At 48.9% G+C, this 22,803-nt stretch overlaps 1 long non-coding RNA gene across 1 annotated transcript; it reads left to right on the top strand.

Moving 5' to 3' along the window:
- The first annotated feature begins 2,938 nt into the window (after positions 1-2,938).
- LOC123331571 lies at positions 2,939-7,334 on the top strand. Its single transcript, XR_006548279.2, has 3 exons — positions 2,939-4,857; positions 6,748-6,851; positions 7,126-7,334. It is a non-coding gene; the product is annotated as an uncharacterized LOC123331571 (long non-coding RNA).
- The last annotated feature ends 15,469 nt before the right edge of the window (positions 7,335-22,803 follow it).

Below are 22,803 nucleotides of genomic sequence, written 5' to 3'. Positions count from 1 at the left end.
CTGTGGGCCCCCTCCAGCCCACCATGGCCAGCAGAGCCCACGGGGCACCATGGTATAATGACAGCTTTGAGTTCTGAATCTTTACCTCTAATTCTTCTGTGGTTTTCCTTGCTCTCCAGGCCTTGAGCAAGTCCCTGTCTTCTCAGGGCTTGTCTTTTCCATCCAGAAAAGAGGATGGAAGGACCTTAAGAGTCCTTCCCTGGTGGCTCAGATGGTAAAGAATCCGCCTGCAATGCAGGAGACCTGGGTTTGATCCCTGGGTTGAGAAGATCCCCTAGAGGAGGGCATGGCAACCCACTCCAGTATTCTTGCCTGGAGAATCCCCTGTACAGAGGAGCCTGGCGGGCTACAGTCCACGGGGTCACAAAGAGTCAGAGCCACTAAACACAGCAGGAGTCCTTTGTGACTTTCTCAAGCCCAGAGACAGCCTCTGGGTCTGGAGGGAGAAACTTCCCCAGGGAACTTCCTTCTTGGCATCTGCAATCACCCCATCTCCACCCTCTGATCCCTAATTCACTATTCTTTTAATTGATAAAAAATTTAATGTAACATAAAATTAACCATATTAAGTAACTAACTCAGTGGCATTTAGTATATTCTCAATGTTCCGTAGCTGCTTACCACCTCTATCTATTAACAGTTTGAAAACATTTTCACTAACTCAAAAGGAAATCTACAAACCATCAAACAGTTTCTCACCCAGCCCTAGGCAGTCACCAGTCTGCTCTCTGTCTTTATGGTTTTACCTTTTCTAGGAATTTTAGAAGTAAAACCATACGATGGCATACAATGACTTTTGTGCCTGGCTTCTTTCATTTAGCATAATGGTTTCAAAGTTCATCTACATTGTTGAATGTATCAGCACTTCACTCCTTTTTAGGGCTGAATAATCATCTTTCACTTTGTTGGACCACAGTTTCTTTATCTGTTCATCCACTGATGGATATCTGGGTTGTTCCCACCTTTATTTTATTTTATTTTTTTGTTTGTGTCAGTTCTTTGTTGGGGCACATGGGATCCTCGTTGCATCACACGGGATCTTCCACTGTGGCTCGAAGGCTCTCTGGTTGTGGTGTGTGGGGCTCTCAGCTGCGCCACAGCTTGGGAGATCTTAGTTCCCTGACCAGAAATTGAACTCACGTCTCCTGCATTGCAAGGCAGATTCTTAACCCCTGGTCTACCAGGGAAGTCCCTTGTTTCCACCTTTTGACTGCTGTGAATTGGGCTGCTGTGAACAAATGTGCACCTGTATTTGTTTTCCATTCTTTTGGATATTTCCTTAGGAATGGAATTGCTGGGCCATTTGGTAATTCCATGTTTGGTTTTTTGAGGAATCACCAAACTATTTCCACAGGAGGCTAAATCATTTCACCTTCTCACCAGCAATTCACAAGGGTTCCATTTCTCCACATCCTCCCTAACATTTGGGCTTCCCTGGTGGCTCAGGTGGTAAAGAATCTGCCTGCAATGCAGGAGACCAGGGTTCAATCCCTGGGTCAGGAAGATCCCCTAGAGAAGAAAATGGCAACCCATTCCAGTATTCTTGCCTGGAGAATTTCAAGGACAGAGGAGCCTGGTGGGCTACAGTCCATGGGGTCACAAAGAGTCGGACACGACTGAGCAGCTAATACACATACATCACTAACATTTGTTATTTTCCTTAAAAACAAAAATAAAAACTATGGACATCCTAGTGGGTGGGAAGTGGTATCTCATTCTGGTTTTTATTTAGACTCCCCAAGGAGATCCAACCAGTCCATTCTAAAGATCAGTCCTGGGTGTTCTTTGGAAAGAATGATGCTAAAGCTGAAACTCCAGTACTTTGGCCACCTCATGCGAAGAGTTGACTCATTGGAAAAGACCCTGATGCTGGGAGGGATTGGGGGCAGGAGGAAAAGGGGACGACAGAGGATGAGACGGCTGGATGGCATCACCGACTCGATGGACGTGAGTTTGAACTCTGGGAGATGGTGATGGACAGGGAGGCCAGGCGTGCTGCGATTCATGGGGTCGCAAAGAGTCGGACACGACTGAGTGAATGAACTGAACTGAACTGAACTGATGCCTGATGATGTTGAGCATCTTTTCATGTGCTCGTTGGTCACTTGCATATCTTTGGAAAAATGTCAAGTCCTTTGCCCATTTTTAAATTGGTTTGTCTTTCTGTTGTTGAGCTGGAAGTGTTCTTTATATATTTTAGATACTGGACCCTTATCAGATATATGATTTACAAATATTTTCTCCCATTCTGTGGGCTTTTTCAGTTTTTGATAATGTCCTTTGATGTGCAGAAGTTAATTTTATTTATTTTTTCTTCTTTATCTATCTTAATTTTTTTTGCAGTGTAGTTGATTTACGACATCGTGTTCCTTTCTGCTGTCCAGCAGAATGACTCAGTTATACATGTATATTCCTTTTCGTGTTCTTTTTCCTTTCACAGGATATTGAGTATAGCTCACTTTGCTATACAGTGAGGGAAGTAAAAGTCTCTCCGTTGTGTCTGACTCTGTGTGACCCCACGGACCATATAGTCCGCAGAATTCTCCAGGCCACAATACTGGAGTGGGTAGCCTTTCCCTTCTCCAGGGGATCTTCCCAACCCAGGGATTGAACCCAGGTCTCCCGCATTGCGGGCAGATTCTTTACCAGTTGAGCCACAAGGGAAGCCCAAGAATACTGGAGTGGGTAGCCTGTCCCTTTTTCAGCAGATCTTCCCGACCCGGGAATTGAAGCGGGGTCTCTTGCATTGCAGGCAGATTCTTTACTAACTGAGCTATCCGGGAAGCCCTATCCAATAGGATCTGGTAGTTTATCAATCCTATTAATATATTTACTAGTTTGCATATGTTAATCCCAAACTCCCAATCTTTCCTTCCCCCACCCCCCAAAAAGTTAATTTTAATGCAGTCCAACTTATCTGTTTTTTTTTTTTATTTTGCCACCCTGTGCTTTTGGTTTCATATTTAAGAACCCACTGCCAAACTCAAGGTCATGAAGATTTGTCCAGCATTTTCTTCTAAGAGTGGTACGGTTTTAACTTTTACATTTAGGGTTGATGCCTCGATTCACTCTTATTTATTTATTTTTTGGCCACATCATGTGTAGCATGTGCGATCTTAGCTCCCGGACCAGGGATCGAACCCGGGCCCCCTACACTGGAAGCATAGAGCCTTCACCTCTGGACCACCAGGGAAATCCCTGAATTCACTCCTAAAGGAAAAAGGAACCCACTTAAGACAGAGCTAATTTCCCTGTTTTCTCTCTAGGTTTGGGCCTGGGAACCAACTACTTAAGACCCAAAGAACCTTTTATTTAGCACATAGTAATGTCTTGCATATGTTTTCTATTATCATCTGATCCCTAGAGCATGTCACTGTATTCTGAAAACTGGAATCCCGCAATGAAGAATCATATTGGCAAGTGGTCCTTTACCAGCACTCGCTCAGCCTGAATACTTCACACCTGAGGATGAACCTCACTTCTCCTGAGCAGGGCCTCAGTTTCCCCAAAGGTAAAAATCAGATCTTGGCTGAGACTCCTCCCTGCAGGGCCGTCTGCGATGCTGCCAACGAGGTGCCGTTCCCTCCCACCTGCTGCTCTTCAGAGTCTGTTCACTGGACACGGGTTTGTTTTTCATCTCTTTAGCAGCAGGGCTTCTCTAAACGGCAGACCTTTGTGCAGAAGTCTGGCTTGTGAACGATGAAAGTGGAGCTTCTCTGGGTAGAGCAAGGAGGAGGCCTTTGAGGACAGCGCCCAAACATCCAGGAGAGGAAGTGGAGGGCCCCTCCACCTCTCCCCCGGCAGCCGAGGCCTGGAGTCCATCCTCGGAGTGCAGAGCCCCGCCCAGAGCCCGGGGCACTTCCAGCTTCTTCCCTTGTGATTCTCATCTTCTGGCTAACGAGTTGGGGGCCAGTGAGAAGAGCCTGGCCCCTGCCCTGCCGTGATTCTGGGGGTGGATATTCCCCAACAGGAGGTTCTTCAGCCGGGCAGGGTGGTGCCCAGCAAGAAAGAGCACACTGCTGTAGGGTCGCTGCCTAGAGTTTGATGAAGAGACAACATGCTAACTGGGGCAGTGTTACGGGAAACCAACGAAGGATGGTGAGGGGCCGCCCCCATCCCTAGAGAGGTGACTGAAGAGACACCCCACCTGGATACAGCTGTAGGGAAAGCCTGGCCCTCAGAGACAGACACAGCCACTGCCCAGCCAGAACCAGTGGGAGAGCAGGGACCTGGGAGGCCAGGGAAGGCCAGCCTCCTGGGACACCGGACACGGTGGTGATGGGTGGCAAATTGCTGTTGTCGTTGTTCAGTCGCTCAGTAGTGTCCAACTCTTTGCGACTCAATGGACTGCAGCACACCAGGCCTCCCTGACCATCACCAACTCCCGGAGTTTACTCAGATTCGTGTCCATCGAGTCAGACACGATGGCCATGCCATTCAACAAACAGAGGATGCCATTCATCCTCTGTCGCCCCCTTCTCCTACCCTCAGTCTTTCCCAGCATTAGGGTCTTTTCCAGTGAGTCAGCTCTTACCATCGGGTGGCCGACAGGGGACAAACAGGCCTGAAGCAAACGTAGGGCATCCAGCATCTGCCCCCATAGTCTCTTGTGGCTTGTCTTTCTCACAGGGAAGGGTTGTTTTTTAAATTTTTTAATTGAAAAGGCCATCTTTTTTTTTTCATTTTATTTATTTATTTATTTGGCCCCACCATGCAGCATGTGGGACCCTAGTCCCCCAACCAGGGATCGAACCCGTTCCCCCTGCATTGGGATCATGGAGCCTTAACCACTGGACCACCAGGGACTTCTCCATGGGGGAGTTTTTAATGGTCAGCATGCCAGAAAGTTCCATTTCAGTAAGTGTGCTTGGTCTGGGGAAGGCCCACAAGGTAACCAAGAGTAGGTGAATGCAATGTTCTCTGCCTACAAAAATACACTAAGAATCGCACTGGGCTTGGAGTCATCTGGCTCCTAAAGGTACCTGCGGGAAGTCTAGTGATGTCTTTCTGTAGGGGGTAAGCTGACCGGAATCCCCTGGGGGAGAATTTCGTGGAGTCAGGGGTTGGTGCTGATTCAACCATGAAAACAAAGGGCTCCTTTGTCCATGAGCTCATTTTGATCCTTCCAACAACCTGGGCAGGTGGGTAGGGTGGATGAGTGAATGATCTGCTTTTAGCAGATGATAAAACCAAGGCTCAGAAAGATGAAGCAATTTTCAAGAAAGCACACAGCGAGTCAGCATCTGAGACATGGCTTTGTTTTTCTTCCTGGCACTTGTCACTATCCAACCATGCATTATAGATCTGCTAGGTGGCTTGGGGGTCTTGTCCTCATAGAACATAAGCGTGGTGATGACGGGGGCTTGATCTCTCTACTGGGAGGTACTGCTGTGTGGTGGTCAAGAACTTGGACTCATGGAACTTCCCTGGTGGTCCAGTGGTTGGGACTCCCTGGTTCCACTATAGGGGGCACGGGTTCCAGCCTTGGTCAAGGAACTAAGATCTTGCATACCCCAACGGATGGGCAAAATAAATTAATAAAAGACAGCTGTTACTATTTTTTAATAAAAACTAGAATCAGAAACCAGATTCCATGAGGTTTGCCCCTTACTTCTCTCCCTGCCTCAATTTTCTTGCCTATAAAACGAGGATAACAGTGATTACCAATTAGGTTTCTTGTTCAATTGCTAGGTTGTGTCTGATTCTTTGTGACCCCAGGGACTGCAGCACGCCTGACGACTGCAGGCCCCTCTGTCCTCCACTATCTCCTGGAGTTTGCTCAAATTCACGTCCTTTGAGCCAGTGATATTATCTAACCATCTCATCCTCTTCTCCCACCCTCAATCTTTCCCAGCATCAGGGTCTTTTCCTGTGTATCGTCTCTTTGCATCAGGTGGCCTAAGTTTTGGAGCTTCAGCTTCAGCATCAGTCCTTCCAGTGAATATTCAGGACTGATCTCCTTTAGGATGGACTGGTTGGATCTCCTTGCAGTCCAAGGGACTCTCAAGAGTCTTCTCCCACACCACAGTTCAAAAGCATCAATTCTTTGGTGCTCAGCCTTCTTTATGGTCCAGCTGTCCCATCTGTACCTGACTACTGGAAAAACCATAGCTTTGACTATATAGACCTTTGTCAGCAAAGTGATGTCTCTGGTTTTTAATGCACTGTCTAGGATTGTCATAGATTTCCTTCCAAGGACCAAACATCTTTTAATTTCATAGCTGCAGCCATGAAATTAAATAGGTTGTTGGGAGAATTGTGTTCATACCTGTAAAGTGCCTGGCATCTAGTAGATGATCAACAAAATCTTTGTTGAATGAATGAAAGCTGGAGCCCTTTGATGGGACCACTGACTCCAAGCACAGCACTCTATTCAGGGAAGTGGAAGTTGTTCTTGGTGTCTGCATCTGGAAACCCCTTGGCTCAGCATACACAGAGGGCTGGGCTCTGCTCCCAACAGAACAGGCCTGCTCCTCCTTATGCAACAGTCTCGCCTGCCTGCCTGCCTTTCCGCAGTCTCTGGAGCTCTGTGTCACGTTCTTCACTAGACCCCAGCAAGGACAGACAGTTAACTGGACTCTTTCTCTGCCTCCAAGGAGGCTGCACTGTTGTCTATGGGCCTCTGGTGGGGGAGAACTGTGCTAAGTGCTGGAGCGGGAGGCAGACTGAGGCGGGCAGGGGAGCTGGGGAGGTGAAGGCGGGGGAGTGGCGCTTTGATCCATCCTTTGCCTTCTGTTCCTTCTCCAGCCTGAGGACCACACCCCCAATCCCCGCAGTGCCCCCTGCAGGGTCCCAAGTGCCAGGACCGGGGCCCATCCATAACTTTGGATGGAGCGAAGTTCTCAGTCAAGGTGCGTTGACGAAAATCAGACCCCTAATGACTTCCCTGGTGATCCGGCGGTTGAGAATCCACCTTGTAGTGTAGGGGACACGGGTTCAATCCCTGGTCAAGGAACTAAGATCCCACATGCCCTACAGCAACCAAGCCTGCGTGTGGCAACTAGAGAGTCCATGTGCCGCAATGAAAGATCCCGCGTGGCGCAGCTAAGACCCGATGCAGCCAAATTATTAAATAAGTAAGTTTTCTTTTCTTTTTTTTAATTGGACTCCTGTCCATATCCACAGCCAGGAAGCCAAACCTACAGGTTCGCTACCATGTGCCAGACCCTGGATCAGAGCCAGCTGCTCCTGGGATAGGCCCCCTTCCTATGAAGCCAAATGCCAGCTCTGGTAGGTCCACGGGGCAGGCCTTTCCAGCCTATGAGCGCCCTTGCTGTTGGACATTCAGTGGTCACTCTGTCCTACATACCCCTAGGGGCCAGCCCTGTACCAGGGCCTCCTGCTATGAAGCTGGACTATCCATCCGTGATGGCAGGGTATGTGGCTGGGTACGGTCTTCTCTCCTCACTTAAAAGGAGAAATGTGACCCTGTCCAGTTGGATACAAAGTGTTGGCTTCTAGAACATTCTTAAACCACAGAGACCTCTTAAGTGGAAGGAGTTCCGTGACTCTGAGTCTCATTTTTGACCTTGGGTAAGTCATTTCACCTCCAGGAGCCTCCAGTTCTTCACTATTAAATGGGACTAATAATAATAACAACTACCACTAACTTCACAGAACTGATGAAATGATCAGTTGTGGACTCAAAAATGCTTTTTAAAAATTTGTAACTAATCATCATCAACGAATGATGCTGAGCATCTTTTCACATGCTTATCTGTCACCCAGATAGCAGATGCGGTGAGGCGTCTGTTCAGGTCTTTTGCCCATTTTTCATCATCAGATAGTTTTCTTTCTCTCTTTCCTCCTTCCTCCTTCCTCCTTTCTTTCTTTGGGCCATGCCATGAAGGATCTTGGGCTTCTCTGGTGGCTCAGACTGTAAAGAATCTGCGTGCAATGTGGGAGACCTGGGTTTGATCCCTGGATTGGGAAGATCCCTTGGAGGAGGGCATGGCAACCCACTCCAGTATTCTTGCCTGGAGAATTGCCATGGACAGAGGAGCCTGGAAGACTACAATCCATGGGGTTGCAAGGAGTCAGACACGACTGAGCGACTAAGCACACGTGGCCCCTGCAATGGAGCATGGAGTCTTAAACACTGGAAGTCCTAAGATGTCCCTATTTTCTTATTAATGGATTTTGAGAGCTCTTTGTATATTCTAGACCAAAGGCTGTTGTTGGATATATGCTATGAAAATACTTTCTCCTAGGCTGTGGCTTGTCTTTAAATTGTTGTTGAGTGGTAATAGGCTGCCTACGTATTAAGGATGTTCTCACATGACTCAGAATGGAGACCCCGAGAAACTCCCCCTCCATGTACCTCTGCTTATCTCTCCTGGGCAGCATGCCCCGGGCACGTTGGCCTCCTCTGAGCAAGGTCAAGTGTTGGAGCCATGAGTTCTGAGGACTTGGCTTAGGGCTGGGGCTGGGAGGGGGTAGGGCCAGAGTAGGAATATATTTATCCTGCCTGGTGACCCTGGGCCGGTTTCCACAGGTGTCAACAGAGTCATGTACTCAGCAACCCGATCCCCACCCCTGTGGGAGCAGCTCATTACAGCCTCTCTGATCACCCCAGCTCTGCGTTCCACATGGTTTGGACATACAGGTTATTGTTAAGCTGCTCAGGCTGGGGCACGCTGGACCCACACCTCTAGGGATCCAGGTTCTGGAACCTTCTGATCAGGCGAAGGGCAGCTGAGTCAAGCCTCAGGCTTCTGGCCCCACCCTCCCACCTTGGGCCTGGAGCAACCCCTCCCCAGGCACTGCCCACCCAGGCTGCCACCTCAGCTCCTCCGGGGAACCTCTTTAGAAGCCCAAACACCATTGTTCTCTTCTCTCCTCCTCTTTTTTTTTAAAATTTTTTTAAATTTAATTTTATTTTATTTTTAAACTTTACATAATTGTATTAGTTTTGCCAAATATCAAAATGAATCCGCCACAGGTATACATGTGCTCCCCATCCTGAACCCTCCTCGCTCCTCCCTCCCCATTCCATCCCTCTGGGTCGTCCCAGTGCACCAGCCCCAAGCATCCAGAATCGTGCATCGAACCTGGACTGGCAACTCGTTTCATACATGATATTTTACATGTTTCAATGCCATTCTCCCAAATCTTCCCACCCTCTCCCTCTCTCACAGAGTCCATAAGACTGTTCTATACATCAGTGTCTCTTTTGCTGTCTCGTACACAGGGTTATTGTTACCATCTTTCTAAATTCCATATATATGTGTTAGTATACTGTATTGGTGTTTTTCTTTCTGGCTTACTTCACTCTGTATAATAGGCTCCAGTTTCATCCACCTCATTAGAACTGATTCAAATGTATTCTTTTTAATGGCTGAGTAATACTCCATTGTGTATATGTACCACAGCTTTCTTATCCATTCATCTGTTGATGGACATCTAGGTTGCTTCCATGTCCTGGCTATTATAAACAGTGCTGCGATGAACATTGGGGTACACGTGTCTCTTTCCCTTCTGGTTTCCTCAGTGTGTATGCCCAGCAGTGGGATTGCTGGATCATAAGGCAGGTCTATTTCCAGTTTTTTAAGGAATCTCCACAGTGTTCTCCATAGTGGCTGTACTAGTTTGCATTCCCACCAACAGTGTAAGAGGGTTCCCTTTTCTCCACACCCTCTCCAGCATTTATTACTTGTAGACTTTTGGATCGCAGCCATTCTGACTGGTGTGAAATGGTACCTCATAGTGGTTTTGATTTGCATTTCTCTGATAATGAGTGATGTTGAGCATCTTTTCATGTGTTTGTTAGCCATCTGTATGTCTTCTTTGGAGAAATGTCTATTTAGTTCTTTGGCCCATTTTTTGATTGGGTCATTTATTTTTCTGGAGTTGAGCTGTAGGAGTTGCTTGTATATTCTCGAGATTAGTTGTTTGTCAGTTGCTTCATTTGCTATTATCTTCTCCCATTCTGAAGGCTGTCTTTTCACCTTGCTAATAGTTTCCTTTGATGTGCAGAAGCTTTTAAGGTTAATTAGGTCCCATTTGTTTATTTTGCTTTTATTTCCAATATTCTGGGAGGTGGGTCATAGAGGATCCTGCTGTGATGTATGTCAGAGAGTGTTTTGCCTATGTTCTCCTCTAGGAGTTTTATAGTTTCTGGTCTTACGTTGAGATCTTTAATCCATTTTGAGTTTATTTTTGTGTATGGTGTTAGAAAGTGTTCTAGTTTCATTCTTTTACAAGTGGTTGACCAGATTTCCCAGCACCACTTGTTATCTCCTCCTCTTTTAAGGTGGTGCTGGCGGTAAAGAACCTGCCCGCCAATGCAGGAAATGCGAGAGACACGGGGTCAATCCCTGGGTCAGGAAGATCCCCTGGCAACCCACTCCAGTATTCTTGCCTGAAGAATCTCATGGAAAGAGGAGCCTGGCAGACTACAGTCCATGGGATTGCAAAGAATGGGACATGACTGAACTGACTTAGCACAGCACACATTTATTTCCTTATTCATTCATTCATTTTGGCTGCACCAGGTCTTAGATGTGGCACGTGGGATCTTTTAGTTGTGGCATGGAAGTTGTGGCAAGTGAGATCTGGTTCCCTGACCCAAGCCCCCTGTGTTGAGAGCCAGAGAGACCCCTAAGCCTCTGGACCACAGGGAACTCCTTCCTCCTCTCTTTTTTTCCAGCTCTCTCTCCCTCTCTCCTTCTTGCAGGCGTCTCTGAGCTAGCTTTCCATGAAGGGAGCAGAAGGGAAAATTCTGCAGGAGACTGCTAGTGGGATGTTCTTGTGAGGATGAAAAGCAGGAGACAACCTATATGTCCATTCATAGGGGATTCGTTCACAGTCTAATTATGAACTATAAATCAAGTGGGATAAAGGCACAATGCATGGTTTTCAAACTGACGATGTAAATTCATATTCATTGGCATAGAACGAGGCTGACAGCGGACTGTTGGTTTTTGTTTTTTTAAGAAAGGCTATAGAACAGCTCGAGCCCATTTTTGCAAAATGGCACCTCTGTAAACAGAGGCCCTAAAAGCTTATCTGAAAGGATCGTCAGCCATGTGGTCGGGCCCATTAGCTCTGGGCGGTGGGATTTCAGGTGACTTTTTTTTTCCTTAAACCCTCTTTAAACTTATCAGTGTTGCCTAAAGCTTTCTTTTTTTCAATGAGAAGGACTGTTTTTAGGATTGGAAATTATTCTTTAGTGTAAAAAATGTAACGAACGTTCATCAGAGGTGTCTTCATGAGTTTCCCTTTGGCTTTTCGCCCCTGGGTGGTGGTTGGAGGGTCCTTCCTGGCAGCTCCAGAAGCTGCATTCCCAGCTTCTGTTTGGTTCCTTGGAGGAAGTGGGGGAGGAAGAGGGAGGGGAGCAGTGCCCTCCCAGGAGGGTTGCCGGGTGAGGCCTCCGCAGGTGCAGTAAAGTCACAGTGTGCGCCTTGAAGGCCAAACACACATAAGGAGTCTTGGCCCAGAAATAGCTCCTCGCTCCAGAGACCCCTGGAATCCTGCAGTGTCATCTCAGGAGGGGAGAGCCTGAGCAGGCTACTGCTGGAACCGTCCTTGCAGGCTCTGAAATGGAAGATGAGGCCCAAGACCGGCTCCTCTAACACAGCATTCTGCATCGGGGCCGATGCAAGCTGGACCTACGCAAGGAGTTCTCCAAAACCAGCCCGGCTTGAAAACTCTCTGATTCCAAGCCAATTGGAGAATTCCTAATTAGTTGTGAAGTCTATGGAATCCCAGAAATACCATGGTCACGGCTGTTGCACAGAGGTTTCTCCAGCTGTGTTTCTTTCTTTTTCATACTGCACTTAGACCTGTACCTCAATTTGGTTTCATTTGGCACCATTGTGCCATTTTCATTTTATTATCTCAAAATATCTCAAAGTCGTTTTCGCTTTTTATCTGTCTGGCATCATTCCTCTTTGTCAAGAAGTATTTATTCTTAGTTTTCCAAAGAAGAGAATCTCTGCTTTCTGTGACTCTCCCAGGGTCCAGCAGAGCCCAGTGTCTGAAAAACCGGTGGGTTCAAAGCTTAGTTTAGCTGAATAACCTCTCATCTATCCATCCAACCATCTATCTGTCTATTTGTCCATCTATCATCACCATCCATCCTTCATCCATTCACCCACTCATCCATCCGTCCATCATCACCATCCATCCATCTATCCGTCCATTATCACCATTCATCCATCCATCATCACCATCCATTCATCCATTCACTCACTCATCCATCCATTCACTCACTCATCCATCCATTCACTCACTCATCCGTCCATCCATCATCACCATCCGTTCATCCATTCACTCACTCATCCATCCATCCATTCGACACGTATTTATGTCACTCCCTCTGGGGCCACAGACTGGACTGGTGTGAACCTTGTCTGTATCCTCCTGTACTCTCTGGGGACAGCGTTTATGCCTCGGAGCTATCAGGGGAGTGTAATCTCCTCGGTTCTGTCTCATCACAACAAAATCTTGAAGCAACGGATGTTAAAGCCCTCGGCCTGTCACACCTGTCAGACAGTGTTATAGCTCTCGGCTCTCGGACAGACCATGTTATAGCTCTCGGACAGATCAGTGTTACAGCTCTGTGTTACAGCTCAGTTTTATTTAGAGAATAAAAGGAAAATACATCCTCAAGGTGTGAGGGCATGCTGACCCAAAAGACAAGAAGAGAAGAGAGAGAGTCCCAGCCTTTTGGCTCCTCTTTTCATATGTTTTTCCTCCCCCTGGGCCTGCCCTATATAAATTGGGCTAGCGAGGAATGCCATTTGTTCTACCTGAGGTCCTCACTCCGGTCCTCGGACCTTCCTTTGTTCTGTTTTCGCGGGCTTTTCCCTTCCTGTCTTCTAGCCGCCGCCGTTCTGGACTCCCTCTCCTGGTCTAACTGCCCAGCAGAGCCACCACAGGGCTTGGAGCACCGTGCTGGACACAGTGCTGTCTCTGAATTCCTGCCTCACTCCCTTCTCTGAGTTGGTGCTCATGTCATCTCACCCAGCCATCACACCAGGGGTAGTAATGGTGGACCAAAGGTCCTATGTGATCGTTACAATCTGGGTGCTTGAGCAATGGCAGCTGGGAGTTCTCAGTTCCCTGGCAACAGGGACCCTGCTGGGTTCACACCCACAGCTCACGGAGGCCAGCACAGAGCAGGCTCCCAAAGGAGGAGGAGCTTTGGCTCCCAGGAGCTGCTCCCCAAGGAGGCTTGTCCACGGCCCAGCTCCTGAGGTCACACGGTGTCAGGAGAAAGCCACCAGGACCCTGGACTCTGGGCACAGTTTGTGCTTCTGCTATTCATAGGCCACAGTAAACAGAAAACTCACCCCAGGAAAGCCAATTCTTAGGTGGATGAGAAACTTGGGAGGGACGGTGCTGAATAGCCCAGAAAACAGAACATGCTTTTAGGAAACAAGTACTGTGTAGAGGTGATTTTACTGGCGAGCCTCAGACCTGAGAAATAATCAGATTGGTTTCCTTTTTCTGTCTTCCTGCCCCACCAGTTTTGTTTCCTTAATATCCGCACTCCTTCTCATCTCCTGGTTCTGGGTCAGATAGCATCTCCCAGGAATCTGAAATGAGCCATTCTGGGTCAGCATCCTTAGGCTGCTGAAGTCCCTCTAGGACCTGAGGACTTCCTGATACGTGTGTGTACACACACAGACACAGCCGCAAAGATATACACACACACAGACACGGACACGGAGACACAGACACATGCACACACAGACACAAACACATGCACACACAGACACACAGACACGGACACAGAGAGACATACACACACACACAGCCACAAACATATACATACACACAGACATGGACACGGAGACACAGACACATGCACACACAGACACACAGACGTGGACACAGAGAGAGAGACACACACACACACAGCGACAAACATATACACACACACAGACACGGACACGGAGACACAGACACATGCACACACACACACACACAGACACGGACACAGAGAGACATACACACACACACAGACACAAACATATACATACACACAGACATGGACACGGAGACACAGACACATGCACACACAGACACACAGACGTGGACACAGAGAGAGAGAGACACACACACAGCGACAAACATATACACACACACAGACACAGACGCGGAGACACAGACACATGCACACACACACACACACACAGACACGGACACAGAGACACACACTCACACACACACACACACAGACACACACACAGACACAGACGCAGAGAGACACAGACACAGAGACACACACTCACACGCACACACACAGACACACACACAGACACAGACACAGAGAGACACAGACACGGAGACATAGACACATGCACACACAGACACACATAGACACGGACACAGAGACACACACACACACACATAGACACGGAGACACAGACACATGCACACACAGACACACACAGATACACAGACACAGACACAGAGACACACTCACACTCACACACACACAGACACAGACACATGCACACAAAGATACACAGACACCCATAGAGACAGACACACAGAGACACATACACAGACACAGAGACACACACGCAGAGACACAGACACGGACACAGAGACAGAGACACACACAAGACATGTACATACACACAGGCTCACACGCTCAGCAGCCAGGAGGGTGACAGCTGCTTCATCAGGAGCCCTGGGTCCCCAAGGCGGCCTCAAGCACAAACCTCCTTGTGCCCCTGAGGAGTGGTGACATCAGTTCTCCAGCTCTGGGTTTCCTTAAAACCCTTTCAACATTAGTAATATACCTGAACAGGCATTTATAAATAACCAGTGATGTACAGAGTTGGGGGGATGGTGGAGCAGGTGGCTGAGGATGTGGGTAACAAGCGGGAAGGACCCTGACCATACAGGATTTAAAGACAAAAATGAAAACCAAGTAGAAATCCGTCTGCATTCACTACTGCCCTGTGCTGGCCATTATAAACACAGTCAATGGTAAATACTCCCCCGTCCTCCCCCACTGGGAGGCTACTATAAATAACAGTGTCAATGAGGCTACAAAACCATGAAACATGTGTTCTTGTTTTAAAGAAAGAAATCAGAAGGAAGGAAATTCTGACCTCTGCTACAGTATGGACAGACCTCGAGGACATCATGCTGAGTGAAATAAGCCAGTCCCAGGAAGACAAGCACTGTGTGATTCCACTTATATGAGGTCCCCAGAAGGGTTACACGGACAGACAGAAGGTAGAAGGGTGGGGCCAGGGATAGGGGCGGGGAGGATGGGGGGGCAGGTGTTCAGTGGGGACAGAGTTTCTGTTTGGGAAGATGCAAAGAGTTCTGGTGATGATGGTGGGGATGGTTGCACAAAAATGTGAATGTACTTAATGCCGCTCTGTAAGCTCAAAAATGGTTAAATGGTCAATTTTATGTTATGGTATTTTACAACCATAAGAAAATGGGGGAAGGGAAGGAGGAAGGAAGGGAGGGAGGGAGGGATGAAAGGAAACGAAAGGAAAGGAAATAAAAGAAGGGGGAGTCAGGTGTGACCCCAGCGCAAGGGCAAATATGGGGCCACACAGACCCTGTCTTCCCATCATGTGACCTCAGGCCATTCACGTCGACATCGGCAGCCTCAGTCTCCTGCTCTGTGAAATGGGATTGCTAATCCCTACATTAGAGGCATCAAGGCAGGTTAAACCAACAGGTCAACAAACCCATCCAGGTAGGAGTTTGTTGGGAACGTGTTGTAGGAACCTGCTTCCAGGCCAGTGGGAGACGGGCCCCGGGGGTCAGCCCCGAGCAGAGGGTCTAAGAGCGGGCCTCAGGGGAGGGTGGGGCTGTGGAGGAAGGGGATGGAAGGGGAGGCTGAGGTCAGGCCCCAAGCCTGGGTGGATGGGGTGGCCCTTCTGCACGATTGGGGCAATAGGAGTTGGAAAGGATGGAGTGGCCTCCACCGGAGGACTCACTTCCATCGGAAGTGATCTTCCTGATGCTTTTCCAGCCCTCTGGGTGGCGACTGTGGGCTCTGTGAGGTAAGGCAATAAGATTTATTCAAAGGACGTTGGCTCAGCGCTTGGCTGGGGAAGGATACTGAGTGTGCCCCATGGTACAACCAGGGTACATCCCGGGTGATGGAGGGGGGCACCCGGAGCACCATGGGCGGGGGGAGAGCCTGGCTCTGAAGCCAGCACACCTGCTTAGGCATTCAGCAGATACAACCGGCAATGACGCTTCCGGGCCGTGGGGACGAAGCAAACAAACAACACTCCTGCCCTCATAGAGCTTTTGTTCCATTTCAGGGGTGGGGATGGAAAATAAACAAGTAAGGGAATATATAGTATTTCAGATGTTAGCAAGTGCTGCGCCGGAGACTCACAGGATGAAGTAAGTCAGATATGGATGCAGGGATAGGGAGGCTCATTCAGAAAACTAAGATCATGGCATCCGGTCCCATCACTTCATGGTAAATAGATGGGGAAACAGTGAAAACAATCACAGACCTTATTTTGGGGGGCTCCAAAATCACTGCAGATGGTGACTGCAGCCATAAAATTAAAAGACGCTTTCTCCTTGGAAGAAAACTATGACCAACCTAGACAGCATATTAAAAAGCAGAGACATTACTTTGCCAACAAAGGTCTGTCTAGTCAAAGCTATGGTTTTTCCAGTAGTCATGTATGGATGTGAGAGTTGGACTATAAAGAAAGCTGAGCACTGAAGAATTGATGCTTTTGAACTGTGGTGTTGGAGAAGACTCTTGAGAGTCCCTTGGACTGCAAGGAGATCCAACCAGTCCATCCTAAAGGAGATCAGTCCTGAATAATCATTGGAAGGATGGATGCTGAAGCTGAAATTGCAATACTTTGGCCACCTGATGTGAAGAATTGACTCATTTGAAAATACCCTGATGCTGGGAAAGATTGAGGGCAGGAGAAGGGGACGACAGAGGATGAGATGGTTGGATGGCATCACTGACACAATGGACATGAGTTTGGGTAACTCTGGGAGATGGTGATGGACAGGGAGGCCTGGCGTGCTGCAGTCCATGGGGTTGCAGAGAGTTGGACACGACTGAGTGACCAAACTGAACTGAACTGAACTTGATTTTAGATAGGGTGACCAGGAGTGGTCTCTAAAAGCTGAGACCTGAAGGAAGTGAGGGTGGCACAGGGAACAGGGGGCACAAAGGCCCTGAGGCCAGCGTGGTCCTGATGTGTCTGCAGGGCCGTGAGGAGGCCAGGGTGGCTGGGGCAGAGTGCAGAGGCAGTGAAGCCAGAAGGATGGGATGGGGGGCGAGACAGAGCCTGAAGGGCCCCACAGGCAATTGGAGGGATGCTGGGGAGCACTGGAGTGTTTGAGCAGCAAGGTGATGTAACTTGACTTAAATGTTTAAAGGATCTGTCAGGGGTGTGTGTGTGTGTGTGTGTAAAAGCCTCAAGGGGTGCAGGCCAAGGCGGGGATGGCTGTGATGAAGTGACCAGGTCACCATCAGGCCTGGGTGCAGGTGGACAGAGGTAGGTTGTCTCAAATGCCTTGGGCAGAACAGGGAGGCCTTAGATCCTTAGATCCTGAGGGGGTCAGGCCTCCTGTAAGTCATCCCAAACCCCTCTTTTCTGTCACCATCTCTCACCAGCCACCTCGGTTTGAAACCACAGGTTGTTTTTTTTTTCAAACTTAACTTTTTATTTTGTATTGGGGCATAGCTGATTAAGAATATTGTGAGTTTCAGATGAACAGCAAAGGGATTCAGCCATGCTTATACATGCAGCCATTCTCCCCCAAATTCCCCTCCCATCCAGGCTGGCACATAACACCTGAGTAGAGTTCCATGTGCTTGACAGTAGGTCTTTGTTGGTTATGCATTTTGAATATAATAGTGGAAACCACAATTTTAACTTACATCTCTGTCACTGTCAGTCACCACTGCCTCCGATGGCTCACCAAGTCCTGTCCCAGCTCTGAGATGACTGGCTTTTTCTTCACCCCTACCTCAAGGTTCTCCAGGTATCTGGATGCGTGGGTTCAAGCCTGAATTCCCCCCTTTACCCACTCAGAACCTTGGCTTTCCTCCCATGCCGAAACCCCGGTATCCTGAGGTCAAACACCTCCGCTTTCCAGCCCCACCTGGGTAAGAATCCTCCTCTTACTCGGCCCCAAGGCTAGCCTAAATGTTCTAAACTGACCCTTGAAGAATGATGGTTGCTTTTGGTAGATGTGATCGTGATATTTTGGTTTTAGCTTTTAAGTCTATCTGTCAGAGATTCAGAGATTCATTCTGAATGTTTACAGGTGAAATTATATGATGTCTGACTATTTTCTTTAAAACACACCAACCAAAAATCAATAAATACATAATAAAAAAGGTTGGGGGAGAGGAAAGAAGATGGCATTGGTGATTATAGGGCCTGGGTGTCCCTGAGGATCCATTTGTACCCTTTTCTCCACATTTACAAATTTGGAACCTTTCATAATTTAAAAAAAAAAAGTAAAAATCAGGCAAAGAAGAACACAGTCCTGCTGCGGCCTTCAGAGGCTGACTGCGGCTCTCGGGATGAAATCCAAACACCTTCAGAGAGTGAGTAACAAGGTAGGCACAGCCCACGGACACTGTTTGGAATTCCTGGCTCAAAAAGCAAACAGACGCAATTGATTTTACTATTGATTTAAAATCCCGTACAGACAGTACAAGGGCTTCCCTGGTGGCCCAGTGGTGAATAACCTGCCTGCCAATGCAGGAGACATGGATTTGATCTCTGGGTCGGGAAGATCTCCTGGAGGAGGGCATGGCAACCCACTTCAGTATTCTTGCCTGGACAATTCCATGGACAGAGGAGCCTGGGGGGCTGCAGTCCATGGGGTTGCAAAAGAATCGGACACAACTTAAAAGAGACTAAACAACAACAGACGGTGCAACCCCCGCTTGCCTGGACCAGAGAGGACAGCCCCCTCTGCCCCTCCCCTGTACACCAGGCCATCTTTGCCCTGGCACCTGACCCCAGTGTCCCTTTAGCCATCCCAAATGACCTCTGTTCCCAAGGGAACCATGACCAGTTTTCTTGCCTCAGTGCCTTGTTCGACCTGGAGGATTTTTTTTTTTTTCCAGTTTTTTACCTGCTAACTTCTTTTTCTGAAGACTTGGCTCGAGCATCACCTCTTCCAGGAAGCCCTCCCTGACTGCCCCTATCCCAATTGCTGCCCTGTTCCCACTCTACTGGGAGCGCCCATCTCTGTTCCTGCTGGAAGGTCAGGGACCAGGTCATCTTGTTCACTGTTGCAAGCTAGGCCTTGCACACAGTTGCTTAGTCTCTCAGTCGTTTCCGACTCTTTGTGACCCTACAGGACTGTAGCCCGCCCGGCTCCTCTGTCCATGGTATTTTCCAGGCAAGACTACTGGAGTGGGTTGCCATTTTCTTCAAAGTGGGGACTCAATATTTGTTGAAGAAATATATGAAACTTTGTTCCTATTTCCATTTCAGTATGAAGCAGACCCATTCTCACCACCTCCCAATCTTCTTGCCGGCCTTGGGAAGAAACATTTGTTAACTGTTCAATAGCAGCTTTAAGCTTTAAGCTTTTAGCCAGTTGTAGGATGAGGCCACTCAATCTAGCCAGATCCTGGAAGCCTCAAACACCCAGAATGCAAACCCTTTCCTGGAGGGAGATGTCCCTGCCCCTCGCCTCTTGATCGGCCGTCTGAGGGTCTCCGAGGCTGTAGCGCCTGAAGGTGCGGGGCGCCGCTGAGGCTCCCTCTCACCTGTACCTCGTTGGGACGTGAGAATCACCTGGAGATCCGAACCGCCCTCCTTGACCAGCTCAATCAGCGTCTGGGGCGGGGCTTGGTGAGTGGGTGGTGCAAAGTGCCCCACGTGATTCCAAGAGCCATCGACATTGGTCAGGAACCAGTTGTAGGGCGGGACCAAACGCCCCCCCAAACACGTGCCACCTGCTGAGGGCATTTAAGGCTGACCAGCAGGCTGGAGACCGCGGCTCACTACCAGGTGAGTGGTGGGTGGCTGGAGGCTTGTCTCTGTGCGTGAGGGCACCGGGACACTAGAGGCAGTTTGGGGGCCCTTGGAGAGGTTGCTGCGGTTTTGTCCTCTGCCAAGCCGGTGGTTTGCCCTGAGGGGTGGCTCCCAGGAGGCCCAGGCGGGGCCTTTCCCTGTCGAACTTCAGCCTTGGTTGGCAGATGCTGTGCCGAGTGGCTCTTGGCTTGTTTTCAGAAGGGGTGGGAGGGGGTGGTGACTGTTGGGGGCTGTTCACCCTGCAGAGCTCAGGTGGTGGGGGGTGGCAGGGTGCCTGGGGCTGCATCAACCACACAGTAGCCTGCAGACCTGTATTCTGGTGTCCCCCTCCCGGAAATACCCCTCAGAAGTTTTCACCTGCGGAACAAAGTCTTCTGCAGCCTTGGAGGTGGGTCATGGGAGAGGCCTGGCCGTTTGCCTCCTCCTTGCTGTGACACGTGCCTTCCATCTTGGTCAGGGTGGGCCCTGGAGGGAAGCCTGGCTATGTGGCTCCCTGCCTCCAGCCTGGAGTGAATGCGGAGGGGGGTGGTCCCTGGAACTGGAAACCCTCCCCCCCCACCCCGGGGCCCCATTCCAGCCCCAACGGACCTTGGGGTCAAGGTTGGCTCAGTCTTTCCTAAAGAATAAACCTCCCTCTCTCCAACCCAATGCATGGTTTTCACTTAAATCCCACTTTGTTTGAAGAAGCAGCTGTTAGTGATGTAGATCTGAACACATCAAAAGACATCCCTGGTACAGACGAAGTGGAGAAATGAACGAGTCGCTAACCGTGTCTGTAATCGGCTCCCCTCCTATAGTCAGCCCCTTGGGGCTCGAGCAGAGCAGCTAGGGTGCTTAGAGGATGGTGGTGTGGGCTTTTAAAGGTTAACTTGGGGGAGGAGTGGGGTTATTGGGGTTAATGCTCTTTATGCTTCTGAAGTATTTCATTTTCTGAAGCTGTGAACATGCGTTAATTTAGAATCAGAAAAATTGTACTTGCAGAAGCCAAGCCTGGGGTGATGAGACATATCTTAATTTAAAACGGTTCTGGGTTCACAAAAGATGCTCAATGGCAAAGCTTGACTAGATCTATCTAGGAAAGGATAGAAAAAACCAAATGGCCTATAACGCCCCAACCAGAGAAAGTAACTCAGTGCCATTAATTAAACATGGCCCGGGAGGGTCCCTTAGGTGGGCTTTTGCCACCTGACATCCAGGGAAGGGGTCTCATACTGTGTGGCCTAAGGTTGAGGGGAGGGGTATCAGCCCCCTCCCAAATGGGTGATGTTTGCCTAAGTAACCAGTTAGGCTTTCTCTGGATCTCAAACTTGGAGACTGAGTGAAGAAAGGTACTGACTTTGACTTCGGCCCCTAATTCAAAGCCTCCAGCTTGGTGTTCTCCTCCTCCTGGTGAAGGATGATGGGGTAGCCAGTGCTCCTGGTGCTACAAGTAGCCATGGGAGGGGAAGGAAGCACGTTTGAGCTGTGAGGAGGGAAGCTTGTGAAAGCCAGAAGGATTGGCTCTGCAGCTGGCTTTGCAGAATGTCCCCAGATGAAGTGGCGTGGCCACATCTGTGACTTTCAAACTGCTTTGGGGAGAGGGGAGGACTCTGATCTGAAGTCGAGCTTTATCTCCTTATGCCATCTGATATTGGCCTGCCACTCGATTTTTGTTTTCTTTCTTTTTTGGCTGCACCTCACATCTTTCAGGATCCTAGTTCCTCCACCAGGGATTGAACCCACAGCAGTGAAATAGTGGAGTCCTAACCACTGGGCTGCCGGGGAATCCCCATTGACAGTTGACTTGAAGGAAAGCGGTGACCATCTTAAACCTGCTACTTCCCAGGTACCTTACGGCCATACCTTCTGGGATGTGGCAGAAGGATGCATGGTTACCATGGCAACAGTCCTAGAATGAGGCCCTGCCTTGGGTCTCCCCAGAAGCAAAAGCATTTCATCCCCGTGTACCAAACCAGCCTCCTGTGCACATTCAGACAGCCTCACGAACTGAGCTGGCGGGGCTCAGTTAACAGCGAGATACAGCAATGAGGTGGCAACACAGTGTTTCAGAAGCGGCCTCGGCTATTTCCATTGCCTAAAACGTGCGCGTTCCTATTTTCCAACATCTCCTCCACGTGTTAGGGGCCAGCCACGGTGGAGACCTGGTGTTTCCCAATCTGATTTTGTTACAGATTATCGGCTGCAAAGCTCAGTGAACCAAACCATGGTGTGGCAGTCAGACCTAGGCTGATTCCTGGCTCCGGGGCCTAACCGCTGCGGGCACTTTGGCAAGTGGTGACTGAGATGATTTCCCCACTTGCAAAAGAGGGCTCTCTCTCCCTTACTGCTAATGTTACTTCATTAATTTTTTTGTTTTTGTCATACAGTTCATTCACAATGTTGTGTTAGTTCCGGGTATACAGCAAAGTGATTGACTTATACATGTATGTGTGTGTTCAGTCGCTAGGTTGTGTCTGATTCCTCGCAGCCCCATGGACTGCAGCACAACAGGCTTCCTTGTTCTTCACTATCTCCTGGAGTTGCTCAAATTCATGTTCATTGAGTCAGTGATGCTATCTAACCATCTCATCCTCTGTCGTCCCCGTCTCCCTTCAATCTTTCCCAGCATTCAGGTATTTTCTAATGGGTTGGCTCTTTCCATCAGGTGGCCAAAGTATTTCAGCTTCAGCTTCAGCATCAGTCCTTCCAGTGAATATTCAGGGTTGATTTCCTTTAGGATTGACTGGTTTGATCTCCTTGCAGTCCAAGGAACTCTCAAGAGTCTTCTCCGACTCCACAGTTCAGTCCTTGCTTCTTTACTGCCATGCAGAACAGCCCTCGTGCTCTT

The sequence above is a fragment of the Bubalus bubalis genome, chromosome 24 (assembly GCF_019923935.1).
Source record: "Bubalus bubalis isolate 160015118507 breed Murrah chromosome 24, NDDB_SH_1, whole genome shotgun sequence".
NCBI lineage: Eukaryota > Metazoa > Chordata > Mammalia > Artiodactyla > Bovidae > Bubalus > Bubalus bubalis.
This window is presented reverse-complemented; position numbering and strand designations above follow the sequence as displayed.